The sequence below is a fragment of the Lonchura striata genome, chromosome 13 (assembly GCF_046129695.1).
Source record: "Lonchura striata isolate bLonStr1 chromosome 13, bLonStr1.mat, whole genome shotgun sequence".
Classification (NCBI taxonomy): domain Eukaryota; kingdom Metazoa; phylum Chordata; class Aves; order Passeriformes; family Estrildidae; genus Lonchura; species Lonchura striata.
Genome location: NC_134615.1, coordinates 3,904,682 through 3,917,349, shown reverse-complemented (window position 1 = coordinate 3,917,349; position 12,668 = coordinate 3,904,682).

Below are 12,668 nucleotides of genomic sequence, written 5' to 3'. Positions count from 1 at the left end.
TCTGCTGGTTTGGCTGGTGAGAAATGCAAATTGATGAATTTGGGTAGGAATTTTTCATAGCCTTTTTTCATGATGGGTAGAAGCTAGATCGTCATGTATAACGTTTGGGGAGGATTGGAGCAAACCTTTTCCACTTTGATGTCCTTTTTTCTCCCCTGTACTATATAATGCCCAACTTCTGCTTATCCTTTCTATGTTAAATGCATTATGTGCTTCTGAGCTATTTTTTATTTTTGGCTGTTGTGGTTTGACACGGAAAGAGAATTTTTTCCGGAAGGAAGAGGTCAATTTAGATATTGTCCAATTAGAGGTGGACACGCCTCTGAGAACACAGAGGGTTAAAAGCAGAATTCCCAGGGGAACTCGCTCTCTTTGGTTCCGGTCAGCATGCAGTGTGGGCTCTCCCCTGCCCAGCAACGAGCTGGGCGGGGCAGGGGAAAGCCCCATGGCCTGATAAAGGTAAGGCCGAAGGGTGGAAGGACTGGAACCGGGCTGGCCCCTGCAGATGGAAGGGTGGAAGAAATCTGGGATGTCTCCATTCCCCCCCAGCGGGAAGACAGCGGCAGTTTGTCAGCAATTCCACCGCGAGGAAGGAGGAGCGGGGTGGGGGGGAGAAGCTGCAAGGTGCCCAGTCGCGTGGGAGTTGCTGGATGTCTGGGCATCGAGCCGTCCTGGGAGTTTGGACTTTTAACCCTTCCTTGAGTAATGAAAGCTTTGTGAATTTTCCTTTCCCCTCCTCGAATTGAAAGAGAGGAAAGAGGGACACCTTGGACCCTGGGATGTTAGAAGGAGGAATTCTAGATGGAAGGGGGACAAGGAGTGGCTTTGGCTGGACTTTTCCGTGTTAGCCACAACCTGAACCAATCTTCTCCTCCAAGAGGGACTGTGTTTTGGGAGGATGCCAGTGAGTCAAGAGACCTGCTTCAGCTGGGAAAAAAGACAAAATTGGAGTGAACAGAGAAAAGGTTAGAGGGTTTGTGGTGGCACCCCCTTGTCCTGGAAAGGAAAGAGAAGAGAAGAAGATCTCTGTTCTTGAGCCCTTGGCCCCAGGGGAAAATGGGGGGGACTGTGGTCCCAAACAATGAAAAACTGAACTGTTGTTTTCTCCCCTCTTGGCAGGGCATCCTTGAAAGGAAAAATCCTAAAAGCAGTCGGTCCATCCATGCATTTGGTGGTGAGAGCACTGTGAATGGAAAGGAGAAGGGTCACCATGGCAAACTTTTCCTCCGGGCGGTGCCATGTGTGACATGGAAGCACAGGATGTGGAGCTGTGTTTCCTTGGGGGGTCTGTGGCACAGGAGAGACTCTGTTCCCTCGATGGACTGAGTATTGATTGTTTGGGGGGTGGAAACCTGATTGGGGTCGAGATTGTGTCTCACTGTGGTTTGTTGAAGTTGGGTGGTGGGGGGAGGAATGTTTTGCAAGGTTTTCATTTGATCTTTGTGTGGTTTTTCTTTCCTTCTTTAGTTTTTTCTTTTGTAGTAGTAGTTTAATACAGTTTTTTTCTATTATTAAGCTTGGGCCTGCTTTGCTCTGTTCTAGACTCCACAGCATTCAAGGGAGGGATCACATTTTCATGGGGGCACTGGCATTGTGCCAGTGTCAAACCATGACATTGGAGAATAAGTTAAACAACACAGCACAAAACTCTTGCAGCTATCAGCTATGATTATATCCTTTCTTCATTAGGGGTGAGAGCCAATAATACGTAGCAGATGAGATTAATCCAATGGATTAACGGCCCGCACAAGGGAAAACAAGATATTAAGTATTCACCAAGTTCCTTTTATGGTTGTCAGACTGACCTTAAAAATGTTACCTGTCAAAATGAATGTGTCCTGAAGCATATGAAGATATTTTGTTACACTTCCAGAGAGGGGTTAACACACATTTTTGAGGAGCCTGAGAAACACCTTCAAGTGACCATAGATGGTAAATTAAGGTCCCATTCAGGGGCTATGAAGGAAGGCCTTCCTTCCGTGGATGCTTCCTTCCAGTGCCTGCTGCTTCTGAGCCAGCAGAAACCCCTTTTTGAGCAAAACACGCATTTGCTGCATATAACCTGTGTCCTCCTCTTCCTTTTACAGGGCATGCACTGAGCATGAGGACATCTGCTCCTGTTACCTTTCAACAAGGCAGAAATGTCACATTCTGTGAGTTTAACTCAGCTCAGGCTGGGGCTAAACATTATCTTGGCAACACAATGACCCGCTTCATAAAAGCAAGCTGAGACACTTTCATAATATTGTAGCTAATGACATTTCATCTGACTGTTTCTGCATTTAATTTTTCAGTTACAGATGCAATTTTGTTTACTAGGGTGAGGGTAGGAGTCATCATTTTTAAACTAGGTTCATATTCCTGAAGAGCAGAGCTCTTACATGGTGCTGAACTAGTGATTTTGTTAATATTCCATTTCCAGAGTTTCTTGTTCTTGTTCAGGTTTTGCTTTGGAGCACAACCTGAAAAAATCCTTATAAGTAGCTTTAAAAACTTTTAAGTACCAATGTAAACATGGTGAGAAACTCCCTGGGATTTTTTCCAGTTGTGAGAAAATATTATCTTTGGAGATAAATACAGGAAATTTTCCGATAGAATATAGGCATGTGTGTGTCTGTACATTGCACCTTGCCTGTATCAGGGGGAAAGAGACCGCAGTAAAGGGAGTTTATAGAGAGCCAATAAATAAGGGCAATTTCAAAGCAACGATTCATTACATTGATATTCAGCAATAATACAATACCATGAGCAATGGGTAGTTCTTAATTGCTGTCAGTCGTTAGCAACAGGTGTCCAGTGGAGGAGTTCTTAAGTTTCCCATAAAATGCCAGGGGAAGGAAGCCCATGGCCCAGTCCCATACAGGCTGCACTGATAGTCCTTGATGGTCCCACTTGCAGAAATCAGAGGTGAAAGCTCATCAGCAAGAAAAGCTGGAAATGAAGGAGGATTTTTTTGTTTTTTGCGGCCTGCAGTTTTTCATCTGTCCTTAGTGGTTTATTTTTCCCACAGCATCTTGTCACAGTTCTTTTCACTTTGTAGTCTTGGAATTCTGGTTTTTGCCAGGCATGCTTCTCCCTTACTCCGCAGGATCACTTTGGTTTGATGAGACGTTTTCTGCAGGATAAATTTGGTTTTCCTGGACATCCTTCCTGCCTGCTCTTCATGCTTTGTCTTCTGTGCCGATTTTACTGCTTGCGGATGTTTTCCTCTACACTATTTGTGCAGTTGTACCCTAAATCTCTGGATGCCCAATTAGCAGTATATGTGTACAAACATACATGTGTATTCATTGATTGAGTTATTTGTTAGCTGTGTTACATAAAAGGTTGGTTGCTTGGTATTGTTATTCTGATTGTCACTGTGTTACAAGAGCCTTTCTGACTCCCCATGGTTCGGTTGTTTTAGTTTTCTGAGGTCTAGGTTGGAGACAAACTAATCTTACTGATATTTTAGTCTGGTTTTATTCTAGGGACTCATCACGCCTGTAGTCTGAAACTTTGGAAAAGTCTGCTTTTTGTTTCTTCCAGTTAATATTTTGTTACTTGGTGCTTACTGGACAGAAAGAAAAAATGTTAGATCTGTTTTGTCTTGCTGTTCAGTTAGAATGTCCTTATTTCCTGTCTCTCTTAACCTTTCCGTGTTTTGCTCCACCCTCACTATGCCTAAAAACATCCCTTCAGTATCTGGATTGTGTAGATTCTAAGTGGAATCAGTGAGATTTTTTTTTCCAGTAATGCTTTGGAATTAAGCCCCCAACCTTTTTTTTTTGCTTACATTACCTCCTTCCTTTAGGCAGAATTCTCTGCTCAAGAATCTTTAAAGTGTAATTAGGGTCAACTTGTGCCAAAGCTGTATTTGAACAGTTAAATTGTGCACGCATACAGGTCTGTAGGTGTGTGTATATGAATAGAGACAGGGAGTTTGTAATGGTCTAGACCTACACACACCTGTATTTACAAACACTGCAGAAATCCCACTGTTCCACGACTGGTTCCTAGTGCTTCCCCGTCACCGAAATTCAGTTGCATCACATGCCATATCTTTTCCTCCACAGAGTTTTAGATCACCTGCATACTTGATCGAGGCACAATACAGCTCTTTCCAGTCTTCATAAATATTAATTATGTTCATTAAATATTAAATCAAATAGTAAATCATAATTAAAGGTAAAATATTAAACATTTACCGAAGGAGATCCAGTGTTGGTGACTCTGAGAGCTCATAGGCAGACATTTCCTTCTAGTTAATGTTGTGCCATTTATAATTGTTAGGTAATGGTCCAGCAGCCAATGATGTGTTTCAGACAGCTATCTTCATGTTCAAGTGACATCATTTTTCTCCTTGAAAGAGATTTGTTGAGCTATATTGAAAGCACTGACAACATTTCTGCAGCAAATTTCTGGTTTGGAGAACGATGATTGCAGCACACAAGACCTGAGAATTATTCTGCTCAAAGCTGAGCTTCCTCCGCAGTTCAAAGGCTGCTGGCCCTGGAACTTGGATTTGGAGTAGTTTAGAACATAGTGAAGGAATGTTCTATTTTAACCTAATCATCGCTGGGAAGGGGGAAACTCCCACCTGATTAAACTTCCTGTTCTTGGAATTTCATCCTACTTGTGGCACTGGAGTTGATATTTTTATTGACAAACCGTCATGAATTTGCATTTGAACATGTAAGTTATAGTAGGATGGGAAAAAGTCAGGTCAGTAATGCCCGTACTGTTTATTTTTTCTCTATTTATGCTGTTTGTTTTGAAGTGTTATAATTTTCACATATTTAACTGATTTTCAAATATTCAACAAACCTGTCAGATTATTTTCACTAAATCACCATTCTGAAGAAAAGTGTAAAGAATTCACACAGTTCCAGCATCAGAATCATAGTGTTTGACAAGATATCCTACCTCTTTTATGAGGAGACAGATCTCAAAAGAGGAATTTTTAAGGATCCTTCCTTATAAAATGTTTCAGCAACTGCATTAATTTGTCGTGTTCCTGTGAACAGGTATTGGGAAAAACCCCATAATTACACTTGTGTTCACCATTTGAATCGCAATTTTTATGCCTTAGGTGGCTGTTTCAGAACCTGTTTCCCAATAGTACATTGTAATCAATTTAATGCATGTTAAAATCTCATTGTTTATTTGGGTACACTTATCAGCTGATGAAATTGCCGCTCATTGAAATTCAGTTGTGAAGTTAGCCATCTTCATCTGCAATCAAGCTGTACAAGTCTTGTTAAAATATTTTATTTATAGTAGAAATATATGAGAAGAAATAAACATCAAAAAAAATATAAGTGGACAAGAGTGTTACAAAGTAGAAATTTTATGAACCTTGTGCCACACTTTTAAAAGTGATATTTTTGATATCTCCTTTTATGCTTGTTTTTCCAAACATATATGCTCCAAATTGGACCATTGAATATTTGTTTGTTCCTATAACTTCTATTACATCTTATTGTTTTCCTTCAGTACACTGTTGCTCACTAAGAAATAGTCAAGTTCCCTTTTTAGAATCATTGCTGTATGCAAGTGAAGGAAGATGGGGAAAAAAGCTTTAAAAATTAAAAAGTCTTGTTTAATGAAAGAGCTGCATGCTAATAACTGCTTGGTTAGGGATATAAATGTATTTTTATGAATGATATATAAATATAGATATCTATAAACCTACAGAAGCAGAACTACTGAAATACGAAGGGATCCTTTGCACCAGAAGTTCTGCTGTGTGCTCTAGAATTTCCTTGGGGTTTTACCCTCCATCTCATGAGCTGTTAGAGACAGCAGTAATAGGGGCACCAGGAGGTGCCTCCGGGGCTCTCGGGCTACGTGGATGGCTGATTTCAGGTGCTCTGGGCCTGCCTGGGGCAGAGCCAGGGCCAGGGGCCATGGCCAGGCTGTGCCGTTGGGTTCCGTGCTCAGCGGCATCACCGTTGGCAACCACGGAAGGGTCCCCGGGAGCTCCAGGGACAGCGGCCGGTACCGTTGGCTCTCACTGCGTCTCGAGGCAGCGGCGAGTGCAGCAGGCGAGAGGAAGGCTCTGCTGGACAAGGGTTGGGGCGGCAGGATCGGCAGCCATGGTGAGTTTTGGGGCAGGGGTGAGGGTGCAGGGGCCACCTTGGGCAGAGCAGGTGCCACCACGGGGCTGCAGGGATGTGGCCTGACCTTCCCCTTGAGCTCCCTCTCCCATGCATTCCCAGGGCCCTGCATGTCCTGCCCCTTAGCCCAGGAGCCATCTCCCTCCCAGCCCTGCTGAGCCCCTTCTGTCCCTCTTCCTCCAGACCATCGGTGGAACTCTCACCAAGATCGTGGTGATGCTGGGCGCCTTCTCGTTCCTGTGTAGCAGGGATGACCAGACCGTGAAGGTCACCGAGGAGCTCCTGCGCCAGCACGAGGAGCAGCGCAAGCAGGAGATGGCCATGCTGCAGGAGATGGGGAAGAGGATCCAGGAGGTGCCCGAGATCACCGAGGACAGCCTGTTTCTCTGGGCCATTGAGCAGTGGTGGTTCTGGCCCTCTGTGGAGATTCTCCTGGTGCTCTTTTCTGTCTACAGGTTGCCCAAGCAGGACAGCTCTGCCAACGACAGCTCAGCCTGCGGAGGAGCTCCAGCGGTGCCCGCAAGGAAGAGAAGGATGACGAGGAGGAAGAGGATGCGTGCCGTAGCCGACTTCTTTGACAAGCTGGATCAAGTCAGCCTTCCAGATGCGTGTCTGGAGTCGAAGAACGGCAGAAGTCAGAGGAGGGTTTGGAAGGGATGGTCAACGCATCTTCCAAGCCCTTCCCACAAGCGATTTTGGGACAGAGTTGCAGCCAGGGAACACAGTAGTATTCATTCTTAGGCTGTGTGTTTTTATGTTCCCAATACCAGATAGTATTTTAGACGGTTAAGAAGTTTTCATTTTAGGTATAGCGTATAAGAATAGTATTTCAATTGTTCATAAATAGGAAGTAGTGCTATTGAAGCAGCAAATGTAAGGCTATATAAGTACGCATAGAGTTCAATCTAAGGAATAGAGTAGTAATCATTGTTAGATTATATAGTTTACCTTTCCCAATCCACATTGTATTTTAAATGTTTAAGAGTTTTCATTTTAAGTATAGACTGTAAGTGTATTATATAAAATATCTTACTAATATAGGAATATTAGTAAAATTGTTTATAAATAGGATGTAGGATGTGCTGTGCTATCCACTAAAAGTCTTGTTCATTGTAATGTCCCTAGTTCTTTACTCAATTAAACCTTTGTTTTGTTTCAATGTTTGCAAGTTGTAGTTTTTAAAGATGTTAGAATCTGTAAATAAATACATTTGCCTTGTTTCACAAGTGACTGTACTTGATGGAATTTTGTCCCGTACCCCAGCGGTGTAAGACATTTTTGTAGGAAACAAAGGAAGCAATACAATTTCTTCCTTGCAGCGACAGCTGGTTTATTGGAAGAGGTGTTCAGCAGTAGCACGCAGAGCCCGTTGTCACGGAGCCGCCCCTCACGCCGTGAAGGGATGCGCTCTCCAAGGGCCCGAGGCTGCGCTCTCCCACCTTTCCCTCGGGCCGGCAGAGCCGCGGCAGCACGAGGCGCGCACTTGTCCGGCTCCTGCCTGAGAGGGGCCGGCTCCGGGCACGTTTCCGACGGCAGCAGCGGCGGCAGCGGCCCGGGAAGCCGCGTTCCCTCAGGCCAGGTGTCGGAGGGTGCCTTTGCCGAGGCCTGCGGGCAGCACGGGCCCGGAGCTGGCTGGGGCCCGTCTGGGGAGAGCGTTTGAGGCCGCGCAGCCCGGCGGCTCCGGAACGGCCGCGCGGCAGCGGCGGAGGCGGCGCGGGGCGGGAGAGGCGGCGGAGGCCGCGCTGAGTCCGCGCCGGCACCGCCGCGGCTCCGGGCGGGCGGGGAGGCTCCCGGCGAGGGGCCGCAGCTCCCGGGCAGTGCCCGAGATTCCCACCTGCGGCCAGAGCTGCTCCACGAGCTCCCGCCCTGCCGGGCTTCTCTTCTGGGCAAAGGCTGAGCCCAGCGGGGTTTGGCCGCCGCTCCCCCTCTGCCTCCCCACAGGCGGGGCCATCGCGGGAGGGGCTTGGGCCGGGCTTGTTCTCCTGGATCCGGGCAGGCCGCCGCGTTCAGCAGCTTTGTACCTGCTGATTATCGTTATTTAATGCCTGCTGCTCTTTCCTTTCCTTTCTTTTTTCTTTTTTTTTGTTTTTTGTTTTTTGTTATTTTTCCTTTGTGCCTACTCACATTCGCCTCTCCTTGTTGATGAAAAAAGATTGGATAAAATTAAAAGGGGAGCAAACCTCTTTTGGAGTGTCCGTCTCTTAAATTAAAGCAAGAGAGTAGATGAAATAATTTGTACTTTTCCCAAGTCCTGCAGTGAAGTCACAGAGTGCTAATATTGAAATGAATGTCTGCTTCTAGCACTAGAAACAGCTTTGGACTTGATACTATAAAATTGTGAGCAACTGCCCCCAGAGTGCAATGAAGATGAATGTAAGGTTATAAATAAATATTACAGTATTCCTAGGTATTAACGCCAATCATGAGCAGGACTTTTGGATCAGAATCAGGTTGCACAAAAAGCATTTGCAGCTTCTGCTGCATTTTGGTTAGGACCATCTGCTGGTTTGGCTGGTGAGAAATGCAAATTGATGAATTTGGGTAGGAATTTTTCATAGCCTTTTTTCATGATGGGTAGATGCTAGATCGTCATGTATAACGTTTGGGGAGGATTGGAGCAAACCTTTTCCACTTTGATGTCCTTTTTTTCCCCCTGTACTATATAATGCCCAACTTCTGCTTATCCTTTCTATGTTAAATGCATTATGTGCTTCTGAGCTATTTTTTATTTTTGGCTGTTGTGGTTTGACACGGAAAGAGAATTTTTTCCGGAAGGAAGAGGTCAATTTAGATATTGACCAATTAGAGGTGGACACGCCTCTGAGAACACAGAGGGTTAAAAGCAGAATTCCCAGGGGAACTCGCTCTCTTTGGTTCCGGTCAGCATGCAGTGTGGGCTCTCCCCTGCCCAGCAACGAGCTGGGTGGGTCAGGGGAAAGCCCCATGGCCTGATAAAGCTAAGGCCGAAGGGTGGAAGGACTGGAACCGGGCTGGCCCCTGCAGATGGAAGGGTGGAAGAAATCTGGGATGTCTCCATTCCCCCCCAGCGGGAAGACAGCGGCAGTTAGTCAGCAATTCCACCGCGAGGAAGGAGGAGCGGGGCGGGGGGGAAGCTGCAAGGTGCCCAGTCGCGTGGGAGTTGCTGGATGTCTGGGCATCGAGCCGTCCTGGGAGTTTGGACTTTTAACCCTTCCTTGAGTAATGAAAGCTTTGTGAATTTTCCTTTCCCCTCCTCGAATTGAAAGAGAGGAAAGAGGGACACCTTGGACCCTGGGATGTTAGAAGGAGGAATTCTAGGTGGAAGGGGGACAAGGAGTGGCTTTGGCTGGACTTTTCCGTGTTAGCCACAACCTGAACCAATCTTCTCCTCCAAGAGGGACTGTGTTTTGGGAGGATGCCAGTGAGTCAAGAGACCTGCTTCAGCTGGGAAAAAAGACAAAATTGGAGTGAACAGAGAAAAGGTTAGGGGGTTTGTGGTGGCACCCCCTTGTCCTGGAAAGGAAAGAGAAGAGAAGAAGATCTCTGTTCTTGAGCCCTCGGCCCCAGGGGAAAATGGGGGGGACTGTGGTCCCAAACAATGAAAAACTGAACTGTTGTTTTCTCCCCTCTTGGCAGGGCATCCTTGAAAGGAAAAATCCTAAAAGCAGTCTGTCCATCCATGCATTTGGCGGTGAGAGCACTGTGCATGGAAAGGAGAAGGGTCACCATGGCAAACTTTTCCTCCGGGCGGTGCCATGTGTGACATGGAAGCACAGGATGTGGAGCTGTGTTTCCTTGGGGGGTCTGTGGCACAGGAGAGACTCTGTTCCCTCGATGGACTGAGTATTGATTGTTTGGGGGGTGGAAACATGATTGGGGTCAAGGATGAAAATTGGGAACAGTACAAGGTTAGGCAGGAGCAGGGGAAGGGACGCCCAGGCGAGTACCGCTGTTGCCGAGAAGATAATTCACCTCGCGGCTTGAAGCACCCGAGTCGGCGAGCGAGGCAGAGGGGAAAAAGCCAGGTCCCCCCCCAATGGAATAATGCTAAAATGCTCCAACTATTGCCAACCGACTACTAGGTTCCCCCAGATGACCAGTCTGATTGCTTCTGAAACACCAAAAAGGCAACAAACCCAAAAAGGGAAAACAGGATATTATGCAGTAAAAACAAGGTCAGGACCCCACCCTTATTGGCAGATTATAAGTATTTTAATGCTTTGTATCATACATAAAGGGGAGGGTTCCTCGGCTCTGCACCAGCCCTTTAAGTGGACGCTAACCGGAATAGATGGCAGGGTAATTCGGAGTCAGATAACATCCGGACCCGCTAGTTTCACCCCACAGTTATGTGAACTAGCCCCTGTAGAGCCCTGTTTTAATACCACAGGATTTTACATGTGTCCAGCATCAAACCCAGGGAAAGGGTATTGCAATTACCCTGGAGAATATTTCTGTGGGTACTGGGGGTGTGAAACAATAACCTCAGACTGGAAAGCAGCAGGAGATAAATTTCTTAAAGTATCATGGGGACCCTATGGGTGTACACCTCCACAAAAAGATTCTAGTGGCGCCTTCTTGGGCGGGTGGAAAGGGACTTGCCAATTTGTGCATTTAAACATAACTGAGCCCATAGACCCAGGATGGATGGTGGGAAGATCATGGGGCTTTCGATACTGGGAACCTGGAAAAGACAGAGGGAGCGTATTTACCATAAAAAAAAAGGGCCTGTACCAGCAGACACACAGGCAGTGGGCTCTAATCCTGTAATAGTTGGGGATTTAACAGCTAGGAACCTGATAACGGATAACCAAACTACAACTCCTACAACACCGCCAAGTGGGGATTCCCAGTTTAACACTCTCTGGAAGTTAGTTGAGGGAGTATATAAAGTCTTAAATGCTACTCAGCCAGAATTAACAGAACACTGTTGGCTCTGCTTTGATATTAGGCCTCCATTTTACGAAGCTGTAGGGATATCTGAAAAGGCGAGACGTCTTAACGGTAGCAATCCCCCACAATGTAATTGGAAAGATTCCCGGGGTAAAGGAATGACTTTGGCTTCAATAACAGGAAGGGGACGATGTATTGGCAGAGTACCCACACACCTGGAGTATTTATGTGAGACTGTTACTAAAGCTAAACGGGAAGATACTCCAGCTAAATGGCTAGTTCCTGCTAAAAACACCAAGTGGATCTGCTCAAAAGGAGAATTCACCCCCTGTATTTCCCTAGAAATATTTAACGAAACCTCTTTCTATTGTATACAGGTAGCTGTGATTCCCAAAATTATCTATCACCCCAACGAATATATGTATAATGTAAAAAACATCCCAGAACACCACATAGGAAAACTAGAGCCTTTCACCGCACTTACAGTGGCAGTTTTAATGCTTGCAGGGGGAGCAGGTATCGGTACGGGAGTAGCCTCCCTAGTAAAACAAACAAAGGAGTTTAATTCCCTGAGAATTGCTGTAGATGAGGATTTGGAATGTATAGAACAATCAATATCAGCATTGGAAAAATCAGTAAGGTCTTTATCAGAAGTAGTTCTGCAGAATAGAAGAGGACTAGATCTGCTATTCTTACAACAGGGAGGACTGTGTGTGGCTCTCCGGGAAGAATGTTGTGTGTATGCAGATCACACTGGGGTGGTACGAGACACCATGACAAAACTAAAAGCAGGACTTGAGAAAAGGAAAAGGGAAAGAGAGGCCCAGCAGAGCTGGTATGAGACCTGGTTTAATCACTCCCCTTGGTTAACTACCTTGCTATCTACAATTGCGGGTCCTTTAATATTATTAGTGTTAGGATTAACATTTGGCCCATGTATATTCAACAAGGTAATTGAAATAGTAAAAAGAAGATTGGAAGCAGCACACCTGATGCTAATCAAAGCCAAATATGAAACTCTCCCTGGAGATCCTGAAGTAGAAGAGACTTTGATTCTAGCCCACCAAGAAATAAAACGATTTGATGAACAAAATGATAAATGAGAAAATGGGGGACTGTGAAAAACTGCATTGACTTGTTTGTTCATCAAAAGTATGAAATTAGGATAAAAGGGGTTGGGGGGGGGGGGCGGTCAGGGCATGGAATTTGCAGGCTTGGGCAAGGCTGGTAACCACAAACAAAGATTGTGAAAGATCTTGCAGGACTGGCTGGAACTGATAACCACAGCGGAAGGAGACCCACCACCCTGACTTGTGAAACCAATTGCTGCTGGAACTGATAACCACAGTGGAAGGAAACCCATCACCCCCACTTGTGCTGGCTAAAAAGGGACTGAAGAGAAGGAAAGGTTGTCAGCTTTTGGTGGAGCCAGACTCCCCAGCTGCACCTAGCGCTGTTTGCTTGCTATCTCTTGCTGTAATTAATAAAATTATTAATTGATCTTAAAAGGCTGAATCAAATTATTTGCCTCAATTTATAACAACATGGAGCCCAAAGGGAGCGACCCAGAACGGGACTGGGGCAGTTCCAGGCCCGGCTGGAGGAAGGAGGTGTTCCTGTGGCATTCCCATGCCAGAGCCGGTGCAGGAGGGGCACGGTCAAGACGAGGGCATTCCTTCCCACATCCCCAGGGTGACA